The sequence below is a fragment of the Kogia breviceps genome, chromosome 18 (assembly GCF_026419965.1).
Source record: "Kogia breviceps isolate mKogBre1 chromosome 18, mKogBre1 haplotype 1, whole genome shotgun sequence".
NCBI classification, from domain to species: domain Eukaryota; kingdom Metazoa; phylum Chordata; class Mammalia; order Artiodactyla; family Physeteridae; genus Kogia; species Kogia breviceps.
The window spans coordinates 38,268,844-38,294,947 of NC_081327.1; the positions used below are offsets into that span (position 1 = coordinate 38,268,844).

The following is a 26,104-nucleotide window of genomic DNA, read 5'->3' on the forward strand; positions in this document are numbered from 1 at the left end:
GTAGATGTTCTGTGAGAATCTCATTTCACATGTAGATGTATTCTTGATGTATTTTTGGGAGAAGGTAAGCTCCACGTCCTACTCTTCTGCCATCTTGATCCGATTCCTCCTTGCTTCTCTCCATCAGCTGAATTCTTATCAATAAAAACCCAGCTCTCTATCCAGCTTTTCCATGAATTCCTCCCTGGGATTTCTCCCTCTCCTAACCCTTAGCAGAACTTACTGCTCCCTCTTTTCTTTCAACACAACCATATTCTGCCCAGTCATGTGGCTTTGGTTGTTGCCTTATGTTATCACTTGTGTGACTCTCCAAATCGAAATCCAAAATTCCCTTAGATTAGGAAACAGGTGTTACATCTTTAGCCTGCACTATGCCTGTACTGCACATTGTGTAATGATATATTAGAAAAGGGAAAGACTCTAGGAGGAAACTCAGCAGATGCCTCCTTTTACAGAGATTAAGTGACTTGGCCCTGGTCACATGAAAGTTTATAGCAGATCACTTGAAGCCCACTATAGTCACTTTCCAGGAATGGGGAAGAGAGGGATGTATAGATAGATAGATGCATGTATGCATTGTAAGTAGGTATCTGTCAAACTCTTGATTCAAGGGTGTGGGGAAAACCTGATAATAGAGAAATGACAACTAATCTGTCTAGTTGATAGAGATGGAAGTTCCGCTCTAGTTCCACCAGACTCACAAAAGGTAACCCCCCAAGACCTTGGCAGAGCAGCCAACAGGTCCTGGGGGGGAAGACATTAATTAGGTTTCTGGGCAACATTATAACTGATTGTTCTAATGGTACATTTTTAATCAAAGACCTGGCCTCCCCTACTATGTCCTCCTCCCCATTCAGAGCTCTCTGTCGCACTTCAGGGTCTTTGCCATTCAAATCCCAAGCCCACTTCACTAAGGCAACTGACTCCAAGGACTGATATATGATTAGTGATTTATATTATAATGTGTCCACCATAGTGGACTATGTTTATACCACTGTGGCATCTTAGAAAATTGCGTATCAGGGCATCTCTCACATGGACAGATCCCCTGACAGGTGACTATCCAGACTCTGATAATAAGCATCTAGTGACAGAATTGATAACCAGCCCAGGAAGTCCTTATACTTTTCAGACAGTTCTGACTCCTATAAAGTCCCTTGTTGAATAAGTTTAATCACTTTGTTCAGCTTGTCAACAAACAGTTGTTAATATTGGATGGTGTGGTTGACACAATGTGACACATGGAGATTATGGCATAGACATGGCCCCTTGTCTTAAGGCACATTCGGTCTAGGTAAAATCTCTTTCTCCGTAATTCCCCCCTCCCATTAATTCTTGGATCAAATAGAACATTTTGATTATCATTGAATAACCAGCCTAGAGGAATATGAAAAACAAATCTTTCCTTCCTTACGAGCATCTCTCCTCCTAATTAACCATCTCAGTGCCCTTCAATTCTTGATAATATGCCATTACCTGATTTTCTCTACATTCTTGGTCACACCGTCTTTGACTGTCTATCACTGTTGGGAGCATTAGAGTTACAAACAAAAGAGCCATGTATGTGATTTCAGCCCTTGATACTGATAGAAACTCTCTAGTCCAACAGTCCCTTATTATAAACCATAAAGTAGGTTAGGTGAATTCAGACCAAAGACAGATCAGTAATCCCCAGCACTGGAACATCAAAGTCATCACTAACCTAGAAACCATGAAATCTCACTTTCATAGTAGGTGGCTATCCATCTCCAAGATAGCCTGTAGTGAGAGGGCTAACTTCAGGTGTTAATGACCTAAATATCTAAGGTCCCCCAAACGCATCCTCAGCATGGGTTTCACGGATGCTCACCTGGCCTGGCCTCTTCAGAAAATTCCCACTGTGCCCCATGATGTCCCTGATATAGTAGAACCTTCTGGAGGGGATCTCATTTTGGTCCAAATACAGGTTCTTCCTTAACCACATACCTCAAGTGATGGTGTTCCTGTAATAGGTGACTATAACTTTTAATGAGAAAATATAATACGTGTTAACCTCACATTCATTTTCTTGCCTTCTGTACATGTAATACATAAATGGTGCTTTACAGGAGATTAAAATAAGACAAAGGCTGGAGCACAGTGTGTGTGAGCTTACCTATTATCAGTATTAGGAGTCAGAATGATTCATATATCCAACAGATTCTACTGTATCTGGCTCTGAGCTTGGTTATGTAGTACCAAGATGAATAAGGTGCATTCTGTCAGATATGATCTAGTAAGAGTGTTAAGGTAGCTTTCTGCTTCATCCCCCACCCCCATGTTTAAGAAAATCCATGGTATTTTATTTTGATGTTGGCACCAGTGAGGAAATATCTAGGAAAGTCTGACCTCACCTTGGGGTTTCTTATGCCAATGCTTCTGTCACCATCATATTGACCCCTAGAAGTCCTATGATATCACCAGTGTGGATACTGGCTTCTTTTCATGTGGTACCAATAAAACACAGATGAATCATTAAGGTGAAATTTTATTAAAGGTTCGTAATTAACAAGAAGGAAATCGTCACATTAGAACTTGAGCTCTGCAGTCAGATCTGAGATGTGAATTTTGGCTTGGTCAGCTTTTATTTCTTTGATCTTAGACACATCATTTAGCTTTCTTGTATCAAACCACCTTCATATTAAAATTAAGGATTGTAGTATTGACCACATTGGGCTGTTGTAAGGGTTTACTGAGAACAATAGAAGATGCCAGGTACCAAAAGAATTGGCTACAATTAAACACAGGATAACAGTTATCTGGCTTACATGGAAGGTCTGCTCTCCAGATTTCCCCATAATTGTTAGTCTACTTTTATACTGTAGGTAACAACCAAGCACCAAACTTTCAAGAACATACCTCAAAATCCAGACCCAAAAAAGAATGACACCCTTGCCCTTCTCATCTCTTAAAATGCAAACTTTATTTGCTTCACATTTTCTCTCCAAAGTATTAAACATATGGTATTTCATCTGTCTCCATAAAATTTTAAAGCAGATACAGATGTTCTTCTCTACTAAGTGTTGAATTTAGAGTCAAAAGACCCGGTTGTGAATTCTGCCTCATCCATTTATTAACAGTGGGCTCTGAATCAGCTGGCTTCCTCTCTCTGAGCCTTGGTGTCCCCATCTGCAAAGGAGAAACAATGATGTGATGATGGTGGCACTGATGATAAGACAACGATGCCTCACAAACTTGTTAGAGTTAGATAAACTATTGAGTGATAATGGTTGCAATGCTTAAATTGTAAATTCCCCATTTGTCTTATTTATGAACAGGGGAACCAAAGCTCATGGCATAGAGAAGAGGCTCAAGGTCAGACTGTGCCCATGAATGTCAAATTGGGACACTCCCAATGGAATGACTGCCTGTACAACCTCTGGAGTTTGTTAACCTTCGGCCCGAATCTGGTTCACCTTCAAGATGAAGTTTCCATTTGCCTCCTGGACCCAATCCGAGATGCCATCAACTACAGTGTGATTCCACACTGGCTCTGTGAGGATACAACAGTGAGTAAGACAGTGGCAGGGCCCTCATGGCTTATAGCATATTACAGTCTAATAGAAGTAGAATGACCTTAAGAGAAGTAGAATGACCTTAATGATAGTCTAGTTTTAAGGCTTCCTTAAAATCATGAGGCTGCTGAGACTTGTAGTGACTACATAGCTTGTCACACCTCATCCAGGGAAAGGGGAAAGGTAGAATGTGAGCTCAAATTTTCCAGACCCCCAGGCTAATGCTGAGTCTCATGTAACTCTGACATAAATAAGTCACACCACTAATTCTTTTCTATTTCAAATAGGATTGCCCTGTGACTTCGTAAGATAGTTTGCTTAGGGTATTAGGCATTAAAGAATTAATCCACCTTCTTCATTCCCCCTTTGGTAGAATACCCATGGGCAAGAGGAGGTCCAGCATCTTCACATCTGGATGGTTTTAATGTGCTGGACAGACATCCCTCTGCAAAAGGACGGTATGTAAGCTTTTAACTTAATTAACACCCTATCTTAAATAAGGCACCTTTGGCTAGCTGAAGTAAATTGGGGGATTTACTGAAAAGGTCCTAGGGTATCTTGTGAAACTGATACAACAGCTGAACTTGGCAAAGGATATAACCAAAGAGGCTCTGGGGATTCCTTAGTAGAAGCTGAAGGCCATAAAAGTGGCCTCTAGAGGTGTGCTGTCCAATACAATAGACACTAGCTATTAAATTTAAATGTAAATTTAAGTAAAATTTAAAAGTCAGTTCCTCAGTAACAGTAGCCACATTTCAGTTGCTTGATATCCACATGTGGCTACTGTATTGGACAGTGCAAGCTATAGAACATTTCCATCACTGAGAAAGTTCTACAGCAGAGCATTGCTCTAGACTGATGCATTCAAGCGGTGCATTCCTAAGACTCCCAGACTCGGTATCACCTTATTCCAATTTTCTGATTTTCTGGAGAGAGAACTTAGCCAGGTTTACACTGTGTCTACCAACCAGCTACAACCGGGGAGGACAGGGTCATTTAATACAGACCTTGCTTGGCTCTGGCTGGCTGCCTCCACTGGGATGGGGCCTGTAAGAGATCCTTCCCCAAAAATGGTATGGTCACGTCACCTCCTACACTCTCCAAACCTGGTCTTTTTTTTTTTAAAGGAAGTATAGTTGATTTACAATGTTGTGTTACTTATTGCTGTACTGAAAAGTGATTCAATTATACATATATATGTTCTTTTTTCATATTCTTTTCCATAATGGCTTAAGATATCGAATATAGTTCCCTGTGCTATATACAGTAGGACCTTGTTGTTTATCCATCCTATATATAATAGCTTACATCTGCTAACCCCGGCATCCCACTCCATCCCTCTGCCAACCCCCTTCCCCTTGGCAACCACTAGTCTGTTTTCTATGTCTGTGATTCTGTTTCCTAGATAGGTTCATTTGTGTCATATTTTAGATTCCACATGTAAGTGATATCATATGGTATTTGTCTTTCTCTTTCTGACTTCACTTAGTATGATAATCTCTAGGTCCATCCATGTTGTTGCAAATGGCATTATTTCATTCTTTTTTATGGCTGAGAAGTATTTCATTGTATATACACCATATCTTTTTTCTTTATGACTTTTCATCATTTAAAAAAACTGCAGTATAGTTGATTTACAATGTTGTGTTAGTTTCAGGTGTTCAACAAAGTGATTCAGTTTATATATACACACACACACACACACTCACATATATTTCAGATTATTTTCCCTTACAGATTATTACAAAATATTGAGCATAGTTCCCTGTGCTATACAGTAGGTCCCTGTTGGTTATCTATTTTATATATAGTAGTGAGGGTTTTTTTAAAATAGATCTTTATTGGAGTATTACTGCTTCACAATACTATCTTAGTTTCTGTTGTACAACAAAGTGAATAAGCTATATGTATACATATATCCCCACATCCCCTCCCTCTTGAGCTGCCCTCCCACCCTTCCTATCCGACCCCTCTAGGTCGTCTCAAAACACTGAGCTGATCTCCCTGTTCTATGCTGCTGCTTCCCACTAGCTACCTATTTTACATTTGGGAGTGTATGTCGATGCTAGTCTCATTTTGCCCCAGCTTCCCCCTCCCTGCTACTGTGTCCTCAAGTCCATTCTCTATGTCTAGGTCTTTATCCTGCCCTGCCACTAGGTTAATCAGTACCAGTTTTTTAAACTCCATATATATGCATTAGCAAACGTTATTTGTTTTTCCTGCTGACTTACTTCACTCTGTCTGACAGACTCTAGGTCCATCCACCTCACTACAAATAATTTCGTTTCTTTTTATGGCTGAGTAATATTCCATTGTATATATGTGCCACATCTTCTTTATCTATTCATCTGTCAATGGACATTTAGGTTGCTTGCATGTCCTGGCTATTGTAAATAGTGCTGCAGTGAACATTTTGGTACATGTCTCTTTTTGAATTATGGTTTTCTCAGGGTATATGCCCAGTAGTGGGATTGCTGGGTTGTATGGTAGTTCTATTTGTAGTTTTTTAAGGAACCTCCATACTGTTCTCCATAGTGGCTGTATCAATTTACATTCCCACCAACAGTGCAGGAGGGTTCCCTTTTCACCACACCCTTTCCAGCATTTATTGTTTGTAGATTTTTTGATGATGGCCATTCTGACCGGTTTGAGGTGATACAGCATTGTTGTTTTGATTTGTATTTCTCTAATAATTAGTGATGTTGAGCATCTTTTCATGTGCCTCTTGGCCATCTGTATGTCTTCATTGGTGAAATGTTTATTTAGGTCTTCTGCCCATTTTTTAATTGGATTTGATTTTTTGCTATTGAGCTTCATGAGCTGTCTGTATATTTTGGAGATTAATCCTTTTGTCCATTGTTTCATGTGCAATATTTTCTCCCATTCTGAGGGTTATCCTTTTGTCTTGTTTATGGTTTCCTTTGCTGTGCAAAAGCTTTTAAGTTTAACTGGGTCCCATTTGATTAATTTTTTTTATTTTCATTACTTTAGGAGGTGGGTCAAAAAAGATCTTGTTGTGGTTTATGTCAAAGAGTGTTTTTCCTATGGTTTCCTCTAAGAGTTTTATAGTGTTTGGCCTTCGATTTAGGTCTTTAATCTATCTGGAGTTTATTTTTGTGTATGGTGTTAGGGAGTGTTCTAATTTCATTCCTTTACATGTAGCTGTCCAGTTTTCCCAGCACCACTTACTGAAGAGGCTATCTTTTCCCCATTGTATATTCTTGCCTCCTTTGTCATAAATTAGGTGACCATATGTGCGTGGGTTTATCTCTGGGCATTCTGTCCTGTTGCGTTGATCTATATTTCTGTTTTTGTGCCAGTACCATACTGTCTTGATTACTGTAATTTTGTGGTATAATTTGAGGCTGGGGAGCCTGATTCCTCCAGCTCCATCTTTCGTTCTCAAGATTGCTTTGGCTATTCGGGGCCTTTTGTGTTTCCGTACAAATTGTAAAATTCTTTTGTTCTAATTCTGTGAAGAATGCCAGTGGTAATTTGATAGGGATTGCATTGAATCTGTACACTGCTTTGGGTAGTGTAGTCATTTTCACAATATTGATTCTTCCAAGAACATGGTTTTTTTGTTTTTTGGTTTTTTTTTTTTGGCGGTACGTGGGCCTCTCACTGTTGTGGGCCTCTCACTGTTGTGGCCTCTCCTGTGGTGGAGCACAGGCTCCGGACGTGCAGGCTCAGCGGCCATGGCTCACAGGCCCAGCCGCTCCGCGGCATGTGGGATCCTCCCGGACCGGGGCACAAACCCGTGTCCCCTGCATCAGCAGGCAGACTCTCAACCACTGCGCCACCAGGGAAGCCCGAACATGGTATTTTTATCCATCTGTTTATGTCATCTTTTATTTCTTTCGTCATTGTTTTATAGTTTTCTGAGTACAAGTCTTTTGCCTCCTTAGTGGAGGTTTATTCCTAGGTATTTTATTCTTTCTGTTACAATGGTAAATGGGATTGTTTCTTTAATTTCTCTTTCTGATTTTTCGTTGTTACTATATAGGAATGCCAGAGATTTCTGTGCATTAGTTTTATATCCTGCAGCCTTACCAAATTCATTGATTAGTTCTCGTAGTTTTCTGGTGGCATTTTTAGGATTCTCTCTGTATATTATCATGTCATATGCAAACAGTGACAGTGTTACTTCTTTTCCAATTTGTATTCCTTTTATTCCTTCTCTGATTGTCATGGCTAGGACTTCCAAAACTATGTTGAATAAGGGTGGCAAGAGTGGACATCCTTATCTTTTTCCTGATCTTAGTGGAAATGCTATCAGTTTTTCACCATTGAGTATGATGCTTGCTGTGGGTTTGTCATATATGGCCTTTATTATGTTGAGGTAGGTTCCCTCTATGCCCATTTTCTGGACAGTTTTTTATCATAAATGGGTGTTGAATTTTATCAGAAGCTTTTTCTGCATCTATTGAGATGATCATATGATTTTTATTCCTTACTTTGTTAATATGGTGTATCACATTGATTGATTTGTGTATACTGAAGAATCCTTGCATCCCTGAGATAAATCCCACTTGATCATGGTGTATGATCCTTTTAATATGTTGTTGGATTCTGTTTGCTAGTATTTTGTTCAGGATTTTTGCATCTATATTCATCAGTGATATTGGCCTATAATTTTCTTTTTTTGTGATATCTTTTTCTGGTTTGGGTATTAGGTTGATGGTGGCTTCATAGAATGGATTTGGGAGTGTTTCTCCCTCTGCAATTTTTGGAAGAGTTTGAGATCGGTGTTAGCTTTTCTCAAAATGTTTGATAGAATTCGCCTGTGAAGCCATCTGGTCCTGGACTTCTGTTTGTTGGAAGATTTTAAATTACAGTTTCAATTTCATTACTTATGATGGGTCTGTTTATATTTTCTATAACTTCCTGGTTCAGTCTTGGAAAATTGTACCTTTCCAAGATTTGTCCATTTCTTTGTGGTTGTCCATTTTATTGGCATAGAGTTGTTTGTAGTAGTCTCTTATAACTTTGTATTTCTGCAGTGTCAGTTGTGATTTCTCCTTTTTCACTTCTAATTCTATTGATTTGAGTCTTCTCTGTTTTTTTCTTGATGAGTCTGGCTGATGGTTTATCTATTTTGTTTATCTTCTCGAAGAACCAGCTTTTAGTTTTATTGATCTTTGCTATTGTTTTCTTTGTTTCTATTTCATTTATTTCTGCTCTGGTCTTTATGATTTCTTTCCTTCTGCTGACTTTGGGTTTTCTTTGTTCTTCTTTCTCTAGTTGCTTTTAAGTGTAGGGATAGATTGTCTGAGATTTTTCTTGTTTCTTGAGGTGAGATTGTATTGTTATGAGCTTCCCTCTTAGAACTGCTTTTGCTGTGTCCCATAGGTTTTGGGCCATTGTGTTTTCATTGTCATTTGTTTTTATGTATTTTTTATTTCTTCTTTGATTTCTTCAGTGATCTCTTGGTTATTTAGTAGTGCACTGTTTAGCCTCCATGTATTTGTGCTTTTTACAGTTTTTTTTTTTTCCTGTAATTGATTTCCAGTGCCATAGTGTTGTGGTCAGAAAAGATGCTTGATACAATTTCAATTTTTGTAAATTTTCCTTGGCTTGATTTGTGACCCAAGATGTGATCTATCCTGGAAAATGGTTCTGTGTGCACTTGAGAAGAAAGTGTATTCTGCCACTTTCAGGTGGAATGGTCAGTAAATATCAATGAAATCTATCTGGTCTATTGTGTCATTAAAAGCTTGTGTTTCCTTATTTATTTTCTCTTTGGATGATCTGTCCATTGCTGTGAGTAGGGTGTTAAAGTCTCCTACTATTATTGTGTTACTGTTGATTTCTCCTTTCATGGTTGTTAGCATTTGCCTCATGTATTGAGGTGGTCCTATGTTGGGTGCATAAACATTTATAATTGTTACATCTTCTTCTTGGATTGATCCTTTGATCATCATGTAGTGTCCCTCCTTATCTCTTGTAACAGTCTTTACTTTAAAGTCTATTTTATCTGATATGAGTATTGCTACTCCAGCTTTCTTTTGATTTCCACTTGCATGGAATATCTTTTTCCATTGCTTCACCTTCAGTCTGTATGTGTCCCTAGGTCTGAAGTGGGTCTCTTGTAGACAGCATATAGTGGGTCTTGTTTTTGTATCCATTCAGCCAGTCTGTGTCTTTTGGTTCTTTTGGTTGGGGCATTTAATCCATTTACATTCAAGGTTATTATTAATATGGACCTGTAGGAGACCTCACTCAGGTGAATATTCCCTGGGGTCTGAGGGTCTCTGTTGGTCCCTGTTAGTCCAGTGGTTTGGACTCAGAGCTCCCACTGCAGGAGCTTCTGCCTGACCCCTAGCTTGTGAACCAAGATCCTGCAAGCTGTGCAGGGGGATGTGGGTGTGTGGTGGGGAGAAAGTGGAAAAGGCCTTGGCTATGGAGGGCAGGGCCTATGCTTAGGACCCAGAGGGCTGGAAAAGGCCCTGGGGGTGTGGGGCTTATAGAACAGAAGGGACCCAGGCATGCCTCTGGTCTCGGAGGGTGGAGGGGGGGGGTCCCCACCTGGTAGCCCAGCAGGCTTCCTGGGTCTGAGTGGGCGGGACCAATGCCCTTGCTCCTCTCCTGCTCTTCAGGTCCTGGAGTGCCCCTCCCAGCTCCCTCTTCTGTACTCCCCCAGCCTCCATCCTATGCCCCCAGGACCCACGTGGCCCAGAGAGGGCTTTGTAGGGCAGGGGACTGGGCTGAGACCTCAGTAGGTTTCCCAGGCTCGAGTAGGTGGGGCCAACACCCTCACCACATCATCTTTATCCATTCATCTGTTGATGGACATTTAGGTTGTCTCCATGTCTTGGCTATTGTCAGTAGTGCTGCTGTGAACATAGAGGAACATGTATCTTTTTGAATTAGCATTTTGTCTGGATATATGCCCAGGAGTGGAATTGCTAGATCATATGGTAATTCTGTTTTTAGTCAAACGTGGTATCTTAACACTATTCTGCATAATGCCTCCCAGAACTTCCTGTTCATCCCTATAGCATCCTGAGATGATGAAATGGAGAATCTGGGAGGTAGATTCAGGGTAACAACCCACTTCCTGCATCTTGTTACATTCATAATGCCTTCTTTCACATTCCTCTTTTAAAAATCTAATTTATTAGGAATGGTATTTATATTCATGTTCTTGTTCATTTTAGAGAGCATTCTTGAAAACATCCTAATAAACATCAACCCTCTTTTAAGAAGTCTCACTGGGCGTGTTAATAGGAACAAAAAACAAAACAAGACACCACCTGTTTATGTCTCTTCATCTCAAGGTATATAACCCAATGTATACAGAGCTGTGTACACCAAAGGGATGATTTATTTTAAATCTAGTGAACCCTCTGAATGCATTTTTTTAGAACACAAGTTCAGAGCAATGACATAAAAGCCAGAGAGTTTTCATTTGTCCCTTCTATGAAAAGCATCTGCACTAATAACAAACTGAAAGCACAAAGCAAATTATTGGAGTCACTTTTAATTAACCTGGCCAGCTAATGTAATCCCTGGAACATTTGTTTATCCATAGGAGTTTTATCTTCAGGACGAAATCATCATTGGTTTTTGTACTCATTGGATCTGTATGGATTGAACATCATCAAATCCTTGTATTGAGCGGATGTGTTTGCAGATCTAGGTCGGTAAGTGGCCTGAGGGATTTAGTTTCCCCCACTGCTTACGGTTTCTCCTTGAGTTTGTCTCCCCATAGACTTCCTTTTTTAGGTCTCCCACAGAACCCTCAGGTCTTGTGTCTTATGGTGTCTCAACTCTGCATACCCTGGCTCAGAGCTGCCCTGAGCTGCAGTGTATCACCTGTCCCCACACCTGAAAACCTTCCAGGCTGGCAGTTCTCAGCCTTGACTGCACATTAGAATTGCCTGAGGAGCTTTCAAAAAGACCCAGTATAGCTGTACTCCAGACCAATTAAATCAGAACATCGAAGGGAGGGACCAGCATCAGTGATTTTTACAGCTTCCCGGGTTACTGCAAAGATGCTGCTAACCACTTACTTGAGTGGCAAGTAAGTGGTCAGCAGCGTGAGTGCCACCTGGGTTTGTTAGAAATGCAGGTTCTCTGACACCTCCCCTGACCTACTGAACAAGAATCTGCATTCTAAGGTATCCTAGGTCTGTTCGGATGCATATTCAAGATCAATAAAGAAGCACTGCCCCACTAGTAGCTCTCAAGCTGGAGCATGCATCAGAAGCCCCTGGAGGGCCTGTTACAATGTAGAGTGCTGGGTCCCCACTCTGATTCTAGGTCTAGGGTGAGGCTGTGCATTTCTGACAATGATGTAATACAAGTGATGCTCCTACCATGCAGGGACCATCTAAGGCATACTTTACCCCCAGTTCATTTATTCTCCCAATATTTGGGAGGAGCACAACAATAAGATTCTGAGGCACCGGGGCTACTGTAGTGAATAAGGAGTTAAATTCTAGAGGAAGTCCAGACAATAAATAAGCAGACAAACAACTAAATTACTGAAAAATTGCAGATCATGTTAAGTCTTTACGAAAAAAAATAAAGTGGTCAGGTAAGGCCTCTCTGAAGGACTGCCATTTGAGCAAAGACCTGATGGATGAAGGTCTGAAAAGCACAACCAAGAAAAGAACAGGAGAAACTGGGTCCTAGGCAGAAGGAAATGTAAACGCCCTGACCGAAGGTAGGCTTCATAAACTCCAAGTAGGATGGGAGGGCCCAGGGAAGAGCCACAACCTACTGGCTGAATGATTAGGGGAATCCTACCTTTCCTTTTGTGGCCCGTTTACTCATCAAGCTTCCCTCGTAGCATTCTTTGGAAGATTAAAATTTTATCAAGAATTTAATTCACGCTCACTTGCCTGCTGGCATGAGGTCTCCAAGGGGGAAAGAGAACTTTCCAACAGCAGTGGGTGAGCCATCCATCTCTACTGTACCTTGTAATAGAGACACATGAAGGATGCAGTGATTTCACTGCCATCAGGAAACCCTGAGAGGCAGGAGGAAATAGAGAAGGCTGCACAGGTATGAATTACAGGGTGGGAGTGATGCCATCAAGATGGCGCCATGGGGAGTTACTGATTTCATTCCCCCTCACAGAACAACAACTATTCCTGGACAAGACACCACACAAGAAGGTGCAGCACCACCCCGGGGAGGGCTCCTAGAGAAGGCTGCACAGGTATGAATTACAGGGTGGGAGTGATGCCATCAAGATGGCGCCATGGGGAGTTACTGATTTCATTCCCCCTCACAGAACAACAACTATTCCTGGACAAGACACCACACAAGAAGGTGCAGCACCACCCCGGGGAGGGCTCCTCCAGTGAGAAAATAAGACCCAGGGTGGACATCCAGCTGCCCCAGCAATGTGAGTAACTTCTTGGGAGTCCCCATTCAGAATCAGATTGTGATGGAGAAGAGGGGAGGGGTTTGAACAACCAACAAACATTGGATCTTGGCCAACTGAGTTCCTACCTGCAGTACCCAAGTAGAAGTCTTAACCACTAGCTTCACTCATCTGCTGAGCTGAGGTGGTGGGAACTCAAAGGGGTACAGGTCTGCCTGATTTGGGGCCTCAGATGAAAATCAGCCTGGCCCCTATACCCCTAAGCATGGGAGCTAACTCATGGCCCTGCTCAACCGGGAAGCCACAGCACCTGAGCAGGGAGGCTGGCCAGTGGCTCTGCCCATCTGGTGTCACTGGCTGGTCTCTGCAAAGAGTTTGACAGACAGGACTGCCTCCTTAGTTCCCAAATGAGTCTTATCAGCCTTGAGGCCTTTTCTCTGGCTCCCCTGCCCCCCTGTGCAGAGAAACAAAGCTGTAGCCCTGCCCACTGCTGCATACAGCCTCTAACCAAAACTCTAACCAGCATTCCTGGGAATCTTGGTAGCATACCCTGCAGCCCTGATTACAGTGGTATTTGACTAGCGGCTTTGTGTCTACAGAGTCAAGATGGTGACCCATCTTCGCCAGGGAACTTAGCATACAGGTCTGTCTTATTTGATTCCCAAACAAAGCCCTTGCTGGGCCTGGGGCCTATTCTGCAGCTTGACTGGGCAGGGAAGCTAACGTACAGCCCCACCCAACATGGAACCCTAACCAGAGTTCCCAGGAATCTGTGTAGCCCATCTTGCACCTCCAGTTACACTGCCACCAAGAACCTGGTCGGTGGTCCTACCCATCTGCAGAACTGGGACAGTGGCTACTGAGGCCAGGGAACTTGGTCCCAAGTTCTGCCTAAATTGACCTCCAAATAAGAGCCTTGCCAGCCTTAGAGCCTACAAAGGGCCCTGTCTGGGCAGAAAAACTAATTTGCAGGAACTCACTTCTGACTACATCCTGCCAACCAGGGGACCCAAACAGAGCACAGAGGAAGCTATGGAGCCCATTTTACAGCCTTGCTTACAGTGACAGTGAACAGAAAGCAAATCCTAGGGTTATCCCCATCTGCAGCACAAAATGGTGGCCCTGTCAGGCAAGGAAATTCAGTGCATAGTCAGTCTTGCCTAGTTCAGTTCCCCAATGAGTCATCCAGACCTTGATGCCTTTTTCTGCTGCCCCATCAGGACGGGGATGCTAATTCATAGCCCTCTCTACTGCTGAGTATAATTTATACCCAGTCCCAATTAGAAAGCCTGACCAGAGAACCCGGGAAATAGCTGAGCCCATCGTACAGCCTCATTTGGGCAGGGAGCAAAATCAAGAGTGGCAACATCTCAGAGCTTGGGCAAAACCTTGCCTAAATAGACCCTGACAGCAAGCCCCACCTGCCAAGGATGTCACAGACTGACACATGCAGAAAACCAATTAAGTGGTCTGGTAAAGTCTGGAAGAGGAGACTACTTACTCGAGCATGTAGATACCAACATAAGAAATCAAGGATCACAAAAAATGGTAAATATGACACCACCAAAGGAAACTAATAAAGCTCTTATAACTCACTGTACTATGAACTGTCAGACAAAGAATTTGGAATAAACCTCTTTTAAAAAGTTTAGTGAACTACAAGCACACAAAGACAACTAAATGAAATTAGGAAAACAATTGATGATCAAAAGTGGAACCAACAAATCCCAAAGGAAAAATACATTGGGTAAACTACAGTAGAATTCAATAGAGAGCTTGAACAGTAGATTCATCCATGCAGAAGAACCAGTTATCTAGAAGTCAGGGCATTTGGAATTACCCAGTCAGAGGAGCAAGAAAAAAGAATGAAAAAGAGTGAAGAAAAGTGGGAAAAATTAAAAGAAAAAACATCCATGTTATGGGAATCCCAGAAGGAAAAGAAAAAAGGAAAGTATATTTAAAGCAATAATGGTTGGAAATTTCCCAAACCTGGAGAGAGAAATGGACATCCAGATCCATGAGGCCTAAAGGATCCAAAATAGGTTGAGCCCCAAAAGGATTACACTGGGACACATAATTAAATTGTCAAAGACAAAGAATTTTGAAAGCAGCAAGGGAAGAGAGGGAAGTTACATAAACAGGAACCTCCATAAGACAATAGGTGCACTTTTCAATAGCAGCATTCAGGCCAGGAGAGGGTGGGATGATACATTAAAAACACTGAAAGGAAAACACTGTTAACCAAGAATTATTCAAAAATGAAAGATAATAACTTTCCTGAACAAACAAAAGATGAGCACGTTCATCACCTCTAGACCTGCCTTACAAGAAGTGCTAAGGGGAGTTCTAGTGGAAGTAAAAGAACACTAATTGACATCATATAAACATAAGGTATGTCATAAAACTTACTGGTAATGGTAAATTTATAATCACAGCTTTTCCAATATGGTAATGGGGGGATGTTTCATGTACAACTCTAGTTTAAAAACTATAAACAAATGTAGTAAAAATAACCATACCTATAACCTGTTATGGCTGTGATATTAAAAATGTGTAAATTGTAACATCAAAATAGGATGTTCTAATTTTAAGATACTTTATGTAAGCCTCATGGTAACCACAAGGATAAAAACTGTAGTAATTACCCAAAAGAACATAATAATCAGGTTAAAGCATACTAATACCAAAAGGCTTCAAAACACACATGCAAAAGAACAGGTTAAGCAGCAATGAACAGTGTATCTACAAGCCAGTCAGAAAACAATTATGGCAATAGTAAGTCCTTACCTATCAATAATTACTTTAAAAGTAAATGAATTAAATTGTCTAATCAAAAGATACAGCATGGCTGAATACATTTTAAAAAAATCAAGATCCAACAATATGCTGCCTACAAGACTCACTTTAGCTCTAAAGATATGCATAGAGAGTAAAGGAATGAAAAAAAAGATATTTCAAGCAAACAGTCATAAAAAGCAAGGAGTATCTATACTTATAATAGGTAAAATAAACTTTAAAAATATTAAAAGAGACAAAGACATTATATAATGATAGAGGCATCAATCCTTCAAGAAGATCTAACAATTATAATATTCACAATTACCCTATATCAGAGCACCTCAATATATAAACCAAAAACAGAACTAAAAGGAGAAATAAACAGCAATACAATAATAGTTGGGGACTTTAATATCCCACTCTCAATAATGGATAGATTATCCAGAGCATCAATAAGGAAACAGTGGATTTGTACAACATTAAAGACTAGATGGACTTATACAGAACATTTTATTCAACAGCAGAATACACATTCAAGTGCACATGGAGTGTTTTCTAGGATAGATGGTATATTAGGCAACAAAAGTCTTAGAAACTTTAAGAAGATAGAAATCATGCTGAGTATCTCTGACCAAAATGGCATGAACCTAAAAATCAATAACAGTAGAGAACTGGATAACTCTTGAACACAGAAATCAAACAACTCTCTCCTGAACCACCCATGGATCAAAGAAGAAATTAAATAGAAAAGTACCTTGAGACAAATGAAACCGGACACACAACATACCAAAACTTATGGGATACAGCAAATCCAGTTCTAAGAGGGAATTTCATAATAATAAAGGCCTACATTAAGAAACAGAACGATATCAAATAAGCAAGCTAACTATGCTTCAAAGGACTAGAAAAAGTAAAATAAGCCCAAAGTTAGCAGAAAGAAGGAAATAATATTAAAGCAGAAATAGAGGACAGGAAAACAATACAAAAGATTAAAAAACTAAGAGGTGGTTCTTTGAAAAGATAAATAGACAAGCCTTTAACTAGACTAATAAAGAAAAAGAGACATTACATCTGGTACTACAGAAACACAAAGCATCCTAAGAGGCTACTATGAACAACTATATACCAACAAACTGGACATCCTAGAAGAAATGGAAAAATTCTTAGAAATATATTACCTACCAACACCAAATTAGGAGGAAACAGAATATCTGAACAGATCAATTACTAGTAAGGATATTGAATCCCATGCTCTTGGATTGGAAGAATTAATGTTATTAAAATGGCCATACTACCCCAAAGCAATCTACAGATTTAATGTAATCCCCATCAAATTACCCATGACATTTTTCACAGAACTAGAATAATCCTAAAATTTATATGGAACCATAAAAGACCCAGAATTGCCAAAGCAATCCTGACGAAAAAGAATAAAGCAGAACGCATAACCTCCCAGACTTCAGACAATACTACAAAGCTACAGTAATCAAAAACAGCATGGTACTGGCACAAAAACAGACATATGGATCAATGGAATAGAAGAGAGTGAGCCCAGAAATAAATCCACACACCTATGGACAACTAATCTTGGACAAAGGAGGCAAGAATATAAAATGAGAAAAAGACAGTCTCTTCAGCAGGTGGTGCTGGAAAAGTTGGACAGTTGTATGTAAATCAGTGATGTTAGAACACACCCTCCCACCATACACAAAAACAAACTCAAAATGACTTAAAAACTTAAATATAAGACACGATACCATAAAACTCCTAGAAGAGAACACAGGCAAAACATTCTTTGACACAAATCGTACTGACGTTTTCTTAGGTCAATCTAACCAGGAAATAGAAATAAATACAAAAATAAACAAATGGGACCTAATCAAACTTATAAGCTTGTGCACAGAAAACACAACCATAAACAAAATGAAAAGACAACCTATGGACTGGGAGAAATTATTTGCAAATGATGCAACCAACAAGAATTTAATTTCCAAAATATACAAACAGCTCATACAATAACAAAAAAACCCCAAAGCAACCCAATCAAAAAATGGGCACAAGACCTGAATAGACATTTCTCCGAAGAAGACATACAGTTGGCCAAAAGGCACATGAAAAGATGCTCAACATTGTTAATTATTAGAAAAATTCAAATCAAAACTACAATGAGGTACCACCTCACACCAGTCAGAATGGCCTTCATTAAAAAGTCTACAAGTAAGAAACGCTGGAGAGGGTGTGGAGAAAAGGGTGTCACACACATGACGAGGAGAAAGCAGTTTGAGCAGTGTGAGATGGGATGGTGGCCGGGATGTATACCCTCAAACTGAACTAACCTTTGGCCAAATACATGGATCTGACTGCTTAGTACAGACTTGTGTCTACTGAGATGATAGTTTGGGCCTGACACCACAGTGCTTTAATAATGCTGTTAGATTGTGTGAAATGCACAATTACAAGGTTGGGACAGTAGCCTGTGCCCTGTGAGTACTTAGTATATGAATTGGTGAATTATGAAAAATATTAAAATTGCTCTATAATATTAAGAACAGTTAAACAGTGTAGGTTCCTCCTACACTGTTGGTGGAAATGTAAATTGGTGCAGCCACTGTAGAGAACAGTATGGAAGTTCCTCAAAAAACTAAAAAGAGTTGCCATATGATCCAGCAATCCCTCTCCTGGGACAAAACTATAATTTGAAAAGATACATGCACCTCTGTGATCACAGCAGCCCTATTTACAGTAGCCAAGACATGGAAACAACCTAAATGTCCATCAGCAGATGAATGGATAAAGAAGATGTGGTATATACATACATACAGTGGAATACTACTCAGTCATAAAAGTGGATGGACCGAGAGATTATCATACTAAGTGAAGTAAGTCTGAAAGAGAGAGAAAGACAAATACCATATGATATCACTTATATGTGGAATCTAAAATATGGCATAAATGAACATATCTACGAAATAGAAACAGACTCACAGACATAGAGAACAGACTTGTGGGTTCCAAGGTAGAGTGGGGGTAGAGGAGGGCTGGATTGGGAGTTTGGGACTAGCAGCTGCAAACTATTGTATATACAGTGGATAAACAACAAGGTCCTACTGTATAGCACTGGGAACTATATTCAATATCCTGTAATAAACCATAATGGAAAAGAATACGAAGAATATATATACACACACATACATATGTATGTATAACTGAAAAAAATAAACGAGTAAGGATATTGAATTAGTAATTTTAAAAAATCTTCTAACAAAGAAAAGTCCAGGACCAGATGGCTTCACTGATGAATTTTACCAAACACTTGAAAAAGAATTAATGCCAAACCTTCTACTCTTCAAAAGAATCAAATAAGAGGGAATAGTCCCAATCTCATTTTACAAGGCCAACATTACCTTGATACTAAAGCCAGAAAAGATACAAGAAAACTGTAGGTTGATATCCTTCATGAATATAGATATAAAAATGCTCAATAAAATACTAGCAAACCAAATTCAACAGCACATTTAAAGGATCACTCACCATCATCAAGTGAGATTTACCCCTAGAATGCAAGGCTGATTCAGCATATGTAAATTAGTTACATCACACAAATAGAATGAAAGCAAAAAAATTATGTGATCATCTCAATAGATATAGAAAAATTTGCATTTGACAAAATTCAACATCCATTCATGATGAAACTCTTAATAAATTGGGCATAGAAGGAATATACCTCAACATTATAAAAGCCATATATGACAGGTCCACAGTTAACATCATACTCCATGGTGAAAGGTTGAAAATTTTTCCTCTAACATCAGGAACAAGACAAGTGTGCCCACTCTCACCACTCCTATTCACCATAGTACTGGAAGTCCTAGCCAGAGCAATCAAGAAGGCAAAACAAAAAAAAAGTAAAGGCATCAGAATTGGAAAGAAAGAAGTAAAATTGTCTCTGTTTGCAGATGACATGACTTTATATATAGAAAATCCTAAATATTCCACCAAAAAATTACTAGATCTAATCAACATCAGTAAAGTTGCAGGGTACAAAGTTAATATGCAAAAATTAGTTACTGTTTCTATTCATTAACAACAAATTATCTGAAAAATTAATTTTTCTCATTTACAATTCCATCTAAAACAATAAAATACTTGGAAATACATTTAACCAAGGAGGTGAAAGATCTCTACACTGAAAAGTACAAAACACGGATGAAAGAAATTGAAGAAAACACAAATAAATGGAAAGTTGTCCTGTGTTCATGCATTAGAAGAATTAATATTGTTAAAATGTTCAAACTACCCACAGGCATCTGTAGAAGCAACACAATCCCTATCAAGATTCCAATGGCCTTTTTTACAGAAGTAGAAAAAACAATCCTAAAATATATGGAACCACCAAAGACCCCAAATAGCCAAAGCAATTCTGAGAAAGAAGAAAGTCAGAGGCATCACACTTTGATTTTAAACTGCATTATAAAGCCAGACTAATTGAAACAGTACACTACAGGCATTAAAACAAACACATAGAACAATGGAACAGAATTGAGAACACAGAAATAAACCCAAGCATATATGGTCAACTAAAATTGACCAGGGACCCAAGAACGCTCAATGGAGAAATTGAAGAATGCTTGAATAAACGGTGCTAGGAAAAAAAAACACCTATAAAAAAAAATGAAGCTATACTCCTATCTTCTACCCTTCACAAAAAAATCAACTCAAAATGAATTGAAGACTTCAATGAAAGACCTGAAACCATAAAACTAGAAGAAAAGATAGGAAAAAAGCTCGAGATGGGTCTTAGCAATGATTTTTTTTAGATATTTAAAAATAACCAAAAAAATAAATAAATAAAAATAAAAATAAAAAAATAAAAATAAATTAAAATAACCAAGTGGGATTACATCAAACTACAAAGCTTCTACACAACAAAACAATCAACAAAATGCAAAACAACTATAGCATGGGAAGAAATATTTGCAAATCATATATCTGATAAGAAGTTAATATCCAAAGTATATTTAAAAACTCATACAACTCTGTAGCAAGAAATAATTCAGTTAAAAAATGGGCAGGTAGTTCCCTGGTGGCGCAGTGGTTAAGAATCTGCCTACCAATGCAGGGGACACGTGTTCAAGCCCTGCTCTGGGGAGATCCCACATGCCGTGGATCAACTATGCCCGTGCACCACAACTACTGAGCCTGCGCTCTACAGCCCACAAGCCACAACCACTGAAGCCCACGTGCCTAGAGTCCCATGCTCCACAAGAGAAGCCACCAAAATGAGAAGCCCACACACCACAATGAAGAGTAGCCTCCACTCGCCGCAACTAGAGAAAGCCCGTGTGCAGCAATGAAGATCCAATGCAGCCAAAAGTAATAAATTAATTTTTTCTTAATGGGCAAAGGACCTGAATAGACATTTTTCCAAAGAAGATATTTGATTCAAATGCCTAACAGGTACATGAAATGGTGCTTAGCATCACTAGTCACTTGGGAAATGCAAATCAAAGCCACATGAGATATCTTCTCTCATCTGTTAGAATGGCTCTTATGAAAAAGACAAGAGAACAAATGCTGGCAAGGATATGGAGACAAGGGAATCCTAGTACACTGGTGGTGGGAATGTAAACTGGTAAAGCCACTATGGAAAACAGTATGGAGGTTCCACCAAAATTTAAAAACAAAACTACCAAAAGACCCAGCAATCTCAGTTTTGGTATATTTTCAAAGGAAATGAAAACACATGTTGAAGAGATATCTACCCCCCCCCCCGGTTTACTATAGCATTATTTATAAGCACCAAGACATGGAAACAACCTAAGTGTTCATCGATGGATGAATGGATAAAGAAATTGTGATATAATTTTTTTAGATATTATAAGTACTATATATACATATAAAATATAGATATACAATGAAATATTATTCAACCATTAAAAAAGGAAATCCTGCCATTTGCGACAATGTGAATGGACCTTGAGAGCATCATGATAAGGAGAATTAGGAAGACAATACTGTATGATCTCACTTACATTTGGAATCTTAAAGAAAAATTCATAGATATCTACAAAACAGAAATAAAGATGTAGAAAACAAACTTATGGTTACCGGGGGTAAGGGGTGGGGGATAAATTGGGATTGACATATACACTCTACTATATGGAAAATAGATAACTAATAAGGACCTACTGTATAGCACAGGGAACTCTACTCAGTACTCTGTAGTGGCCTATATGGGAAAAGCATCTAAAAAAGAGTGGATATACGTATATGTGTAAAACTGATTCACTTTGCTGTACACCTGAAACTAATACAACATTATAAATCAACTATATTCCAATAAAAATTTTAAAAGAAAAGAAAAATTCATAGAAAAAGAGATCAGATTTGTGGTTGCCAGAGATGGGGTGGGCGGTGGGGGGCATTGGATGAAGGTGGTCAAAGGTACAAACTTCCAGTTATAAGTACGGGGGACGTAACGTACAACGTGTTTGCTCTAATGAACACTGCTGGATGGAAGTTGCTAAGAGAGTACATCCTAAGAGTTCTCATCACAAGGGAAAAAACATTCTTTTTGTGTGTATGCATGTCTATATGAGATGATGGATGTTAACTTATTGTGGTAATCGCTTCACAGTATATCTAAGTCAGGTCCATATGCTGCACACCTTCAACTTACACAGTGCTGTATGTCAATTATATCTGAATAACTGGAAAAATTGCGGAATGCACAACTGGGAGCTACCACAAAGACTAAAGCAGTCCAGGAAGGATACCCATTAGAGGTGGGGTTTCAAGGAGGCATTATAGGGGGAGTAGGGCTGGAATAAGAGGCCCTATATAAATATATATGAATGAACCTTATAATTTTATCTATTTGTTTTATTGAAGAGCTACATGCGTAAAGTCTGAAGATGATAGTACCAAACAAACTTTAAACACCTGGTCTTCAGAGTTTACAGGCCTCATCAGTTCTGCAAAATACCTTCATTCCTTATTTCCCTCCCCCACTTCCCTTCTGGGAAGCACAGAGCCAAAATTAATACCCACTTAGAGAAAACATATTTGCATACGTTGTATATGCAATGATTTGCCTCTTTCATCCACAGCCTTAATATTATATAATAATAACATTTTAAAAATTACCCAAAGTGGGAATTTCTTGACCTTGGGTTCAAGCAGATCTAGATTGGAAAGTTCCAGCAATTTTTAGCTTTGAAGGAATAAGTCTTAAGTTCACTGAACATCTATTTCTTCACATAAAATGGAAAATTTTTAAGTCGCTGTTTACTGAGTTTGTTGTATCATTCTAGAAAAAGCAATATGTAGAAGCAAAAGGGTTAGTTCCTGGTATATGGTAGGTGCTCTGTAAGTGCCGTTTCCCTTTACTCCTGTATTATGTGAGTTGCAATCTCTCTTTTCTGCCCTGGTCTGAACAACACAGAGTTGTCCTATGTTTGATCAGAAAATATTCCCATATGCTTAGGCCTAACTGATGTTCCACCTCCAGCTCCCTTCCATCCCAACCCTAGTTAAATGCTTCATAAATGATCCCCAGCTCACACACATTTTCTCCCCTGACTTCTCCCTAGGTAAATAACAGATGCCATTGTCTTCTGTTACGCTCATTAGAGATGTTTAGTCATCTGAGCCCCTATGGTTGCACAGCCATAAAGGAGATAGCCTTACCAGGGTGTGGGGAATGACAGAGCTTCACTTTTGTGAGTCCTAAAATTGATGAGGGACTTGGCAGTGCCTCTGAGTCCCACAGCCTCATGTCACGGGAATCCCCCTTCCTGATTTGGATGTTCTGTTACTTATTATATTTGAAATGTCAAAGAATATTTCACAACTGTACTTCTCCTCCTTTAACCCTCTCCGATGCCAAAAGAGACCTCTCTGGTCAACAGCTGTTCAAAAGGGACGAATGAAAAGAGATGCATTTAGAATGTTCCTTTAACAGCCTAAGCGAAAAGCAAGGTAGTCTTGAAGCTGGGATTGTTTGGAACCCTGGCCAGTTAGCCCAGTGCATAGGAATGGGGGTTATTTCAGTCCCATTCTATGAGGATTTCTGAGTATGTGGAATCCACCACCACCCATGCCCGAGCTCCGTCTCCAGCTCCCAAGCTGACCAATTTGACCTCACAGGTAGAAGCCAGTGCACATTCAGGTGACTCCATGACAACAAGGGCACAGACACCAAACTGACACCCAGGTGCTGCTCTTCATTAAGTCTGAAGACTTGGAAGCATCTGTATCTGGCTTTCGTGGTGTCTATTTCTGAGCATCTGTTCATGGGTCTACTTCAGGGACATGTCTACGGACTCCTGGTGCGCCCGGTAGTTAACATTCATGTCCGGCTGCTCTGGGTGCCAGACATAATCTTCTCCTCACTCTCCTCTGTGTCCTAATACAGCAGATGCTTTTGGCGCCCAGAGTAACATCCCTTTGACCCGCATCTGATTTCAGCCACAGCTGTGGGTGACAGCTCAACTCACCCTGAGAGCTCCCCAGCTTAGTTAATGCACAGGGCAAGGGGTCCCGGCTGATGGGTAAGAATAGCCCATCACAGCCCCCGCATCTTAGAACAACTGGGTTCATTCTCTCCCTCCTTCACTCTTTTCCCTCTCCCCATATAGATATAGATAAGGAGATATGTCGTAGATACAGAGATCTGAAAGTGGGGTTCATGGAGGAGCAGCATCATAAGCTTTACCGGAGAGACTGACAGAAATGCAGTCAAACTACTGTATCCTACTCTGCATTTAAAAAAGATCTTCAGATTATTCTGATGAACACTAAAATTTGAGAAGTGCTAGTCTGGATTGTTTTATGCATAGGAAAAATAAAATGTCTGACCCAAAGAAGCTCATCAGCTCTGTGTCTGCTTACAGATAATGATGGCGGCTGGAATATGAAATGGAGTACACAAGACCCTTTTTTTTAAATTAAAGGGGAAAACTGCCTCATGCTGTTCCCATGTTATATTTCATTGTCAAACTTCAAGAATCATTCACTTAATTACCTTGGAAAACAGTTACTTTAGATTACTGAATGCAGGTTAATTCCGGTGCTTAAACACCAGCAGTGCCAGAAAGAATAATTTCCTGAAAGTCTCCTATTGCCACACAAAGGAAGTCATTCTTGAAAGAAATAACAGCCCTAATATAATCGCTTTTCATTTGCACTCATGCAGGAAGTTGCCAAATGTTTGCACTCACCCATTCTATCAAAAAGTTGCTTTCTTGCCATAATTAAAATAGACGATGGCTGCTCCACTAGCCATGTCATGACACTGGCCCAGGTATTGAGAATTTCTCAGCTAAACCTCCCTGCTATGAGTAGAGCTTAGGCTGTTGAAGCTGGGATAGGCTTTACGCATGAATCTGGACCAACTTCTTTATTTTATAGGACACACCATGTGCACAAGTAGGCGTGAGCTCACACATGGGGGCTTCAAGGAACTGTCATAGCTGGAATTCTATTATAGACCCCTCAACTCTGAACACAAGGCTCTCCCTATGTCTTTTCAATATATGAGCATTTCTTCCATCAAAAGAAAGATTGGAAGTTGAGAAAAAATAGTTCATTCTAGCTGTATCTATATTTACCTACCCGTCCCCTATTCCCTCCCTCCCTCCCTTCCTTTTCTTTCATCTCCCTACCTACCGACCTTATCAGCAACCGTTTAAAACTAAATAACATTAATTTGAGCAAACTCAGAGACCCCCCAGCATGGAACATATCTGTCCCTATAATTTTTCATGTAAATTCTCTCAGTGGTAGCTGATGTTTGGCTCTGCACATCATGACAGTAAGAAGCATTCATTCCTTTGAGTTTGGGCTAGTTTTGCTCCTTTGGGTCACCTATAATCATATTCTAAAGACAGCTGGCTAGGCATAATTTAGTAGCTTTACTCTGTAAATGGCCACTATTTCTGAATCCTGAGTGACTTCTGGTTCCTGCCCATATTTCCTTTGGGTTCAGCAAGGGGAGACTTTCTAGTTCAGTCTTCAGAGGCCCCAGGAAACACCCTGTCACCTTCTGGAGTTGGCATATACTCCAGCTCTTGTAAATAATCGGGTTTTTTGTTGTTTTTTTTCTGAGACAAAAACCTACCTCTTGCTGTTCACTAAGCTACAAGGGGAAAAGGAATGCCTAGAATCACATGCAGGCAGACCCCACAAATTAAAGGAATGAAGTCACATCTTTTCATACAAGTGACACTTCCTTCTATCAGCCCAAATGCTCATTTTTTTTAACATCCCATGCATCACCCAATTTGACCATCATCACAACCCCATAAGATGGGCAGGCCCTACACCTTGAGTTCCATTTTACAGAAAAACAAAAGCTTGAGGCTCAGAGAGAAAGACTTGTTGCTCATGAGGTCACCTCCTCGGTTCTAAGAAGCCCTGGTCTGAATGTTCCCATGGCTGGGAAAATGCCTGGCCT

At 39.8% G+C, this 26,104-nt stretch overlaps 1 long non-coding RNA gene across 3 annotated transcripts in view; it reads right to left on the reverse strand.

Annotated features, from left to right (window-relative positions):
* Window positions 1-2,931: 2,931 nt before the first annotated feature.
* The window catches only part of LOC136793102 (uncharacterized), a 162,546-nt gene continuing 139,373 nt past the window's right edge, over window positions 2,932-26,104 (reverse strand). For all 3 annotated transcript variants that reach the window (XR_010837912.1, XR_010837914.1, XR_010837913.1), the window contains one exon: window positions 2,932-3,147. This is a non-coding gene — a long non-coding RNA (uncharacterized lncRNA). The remainder of the gene's footprint in view (window positions 3,148-26,104) is intronic.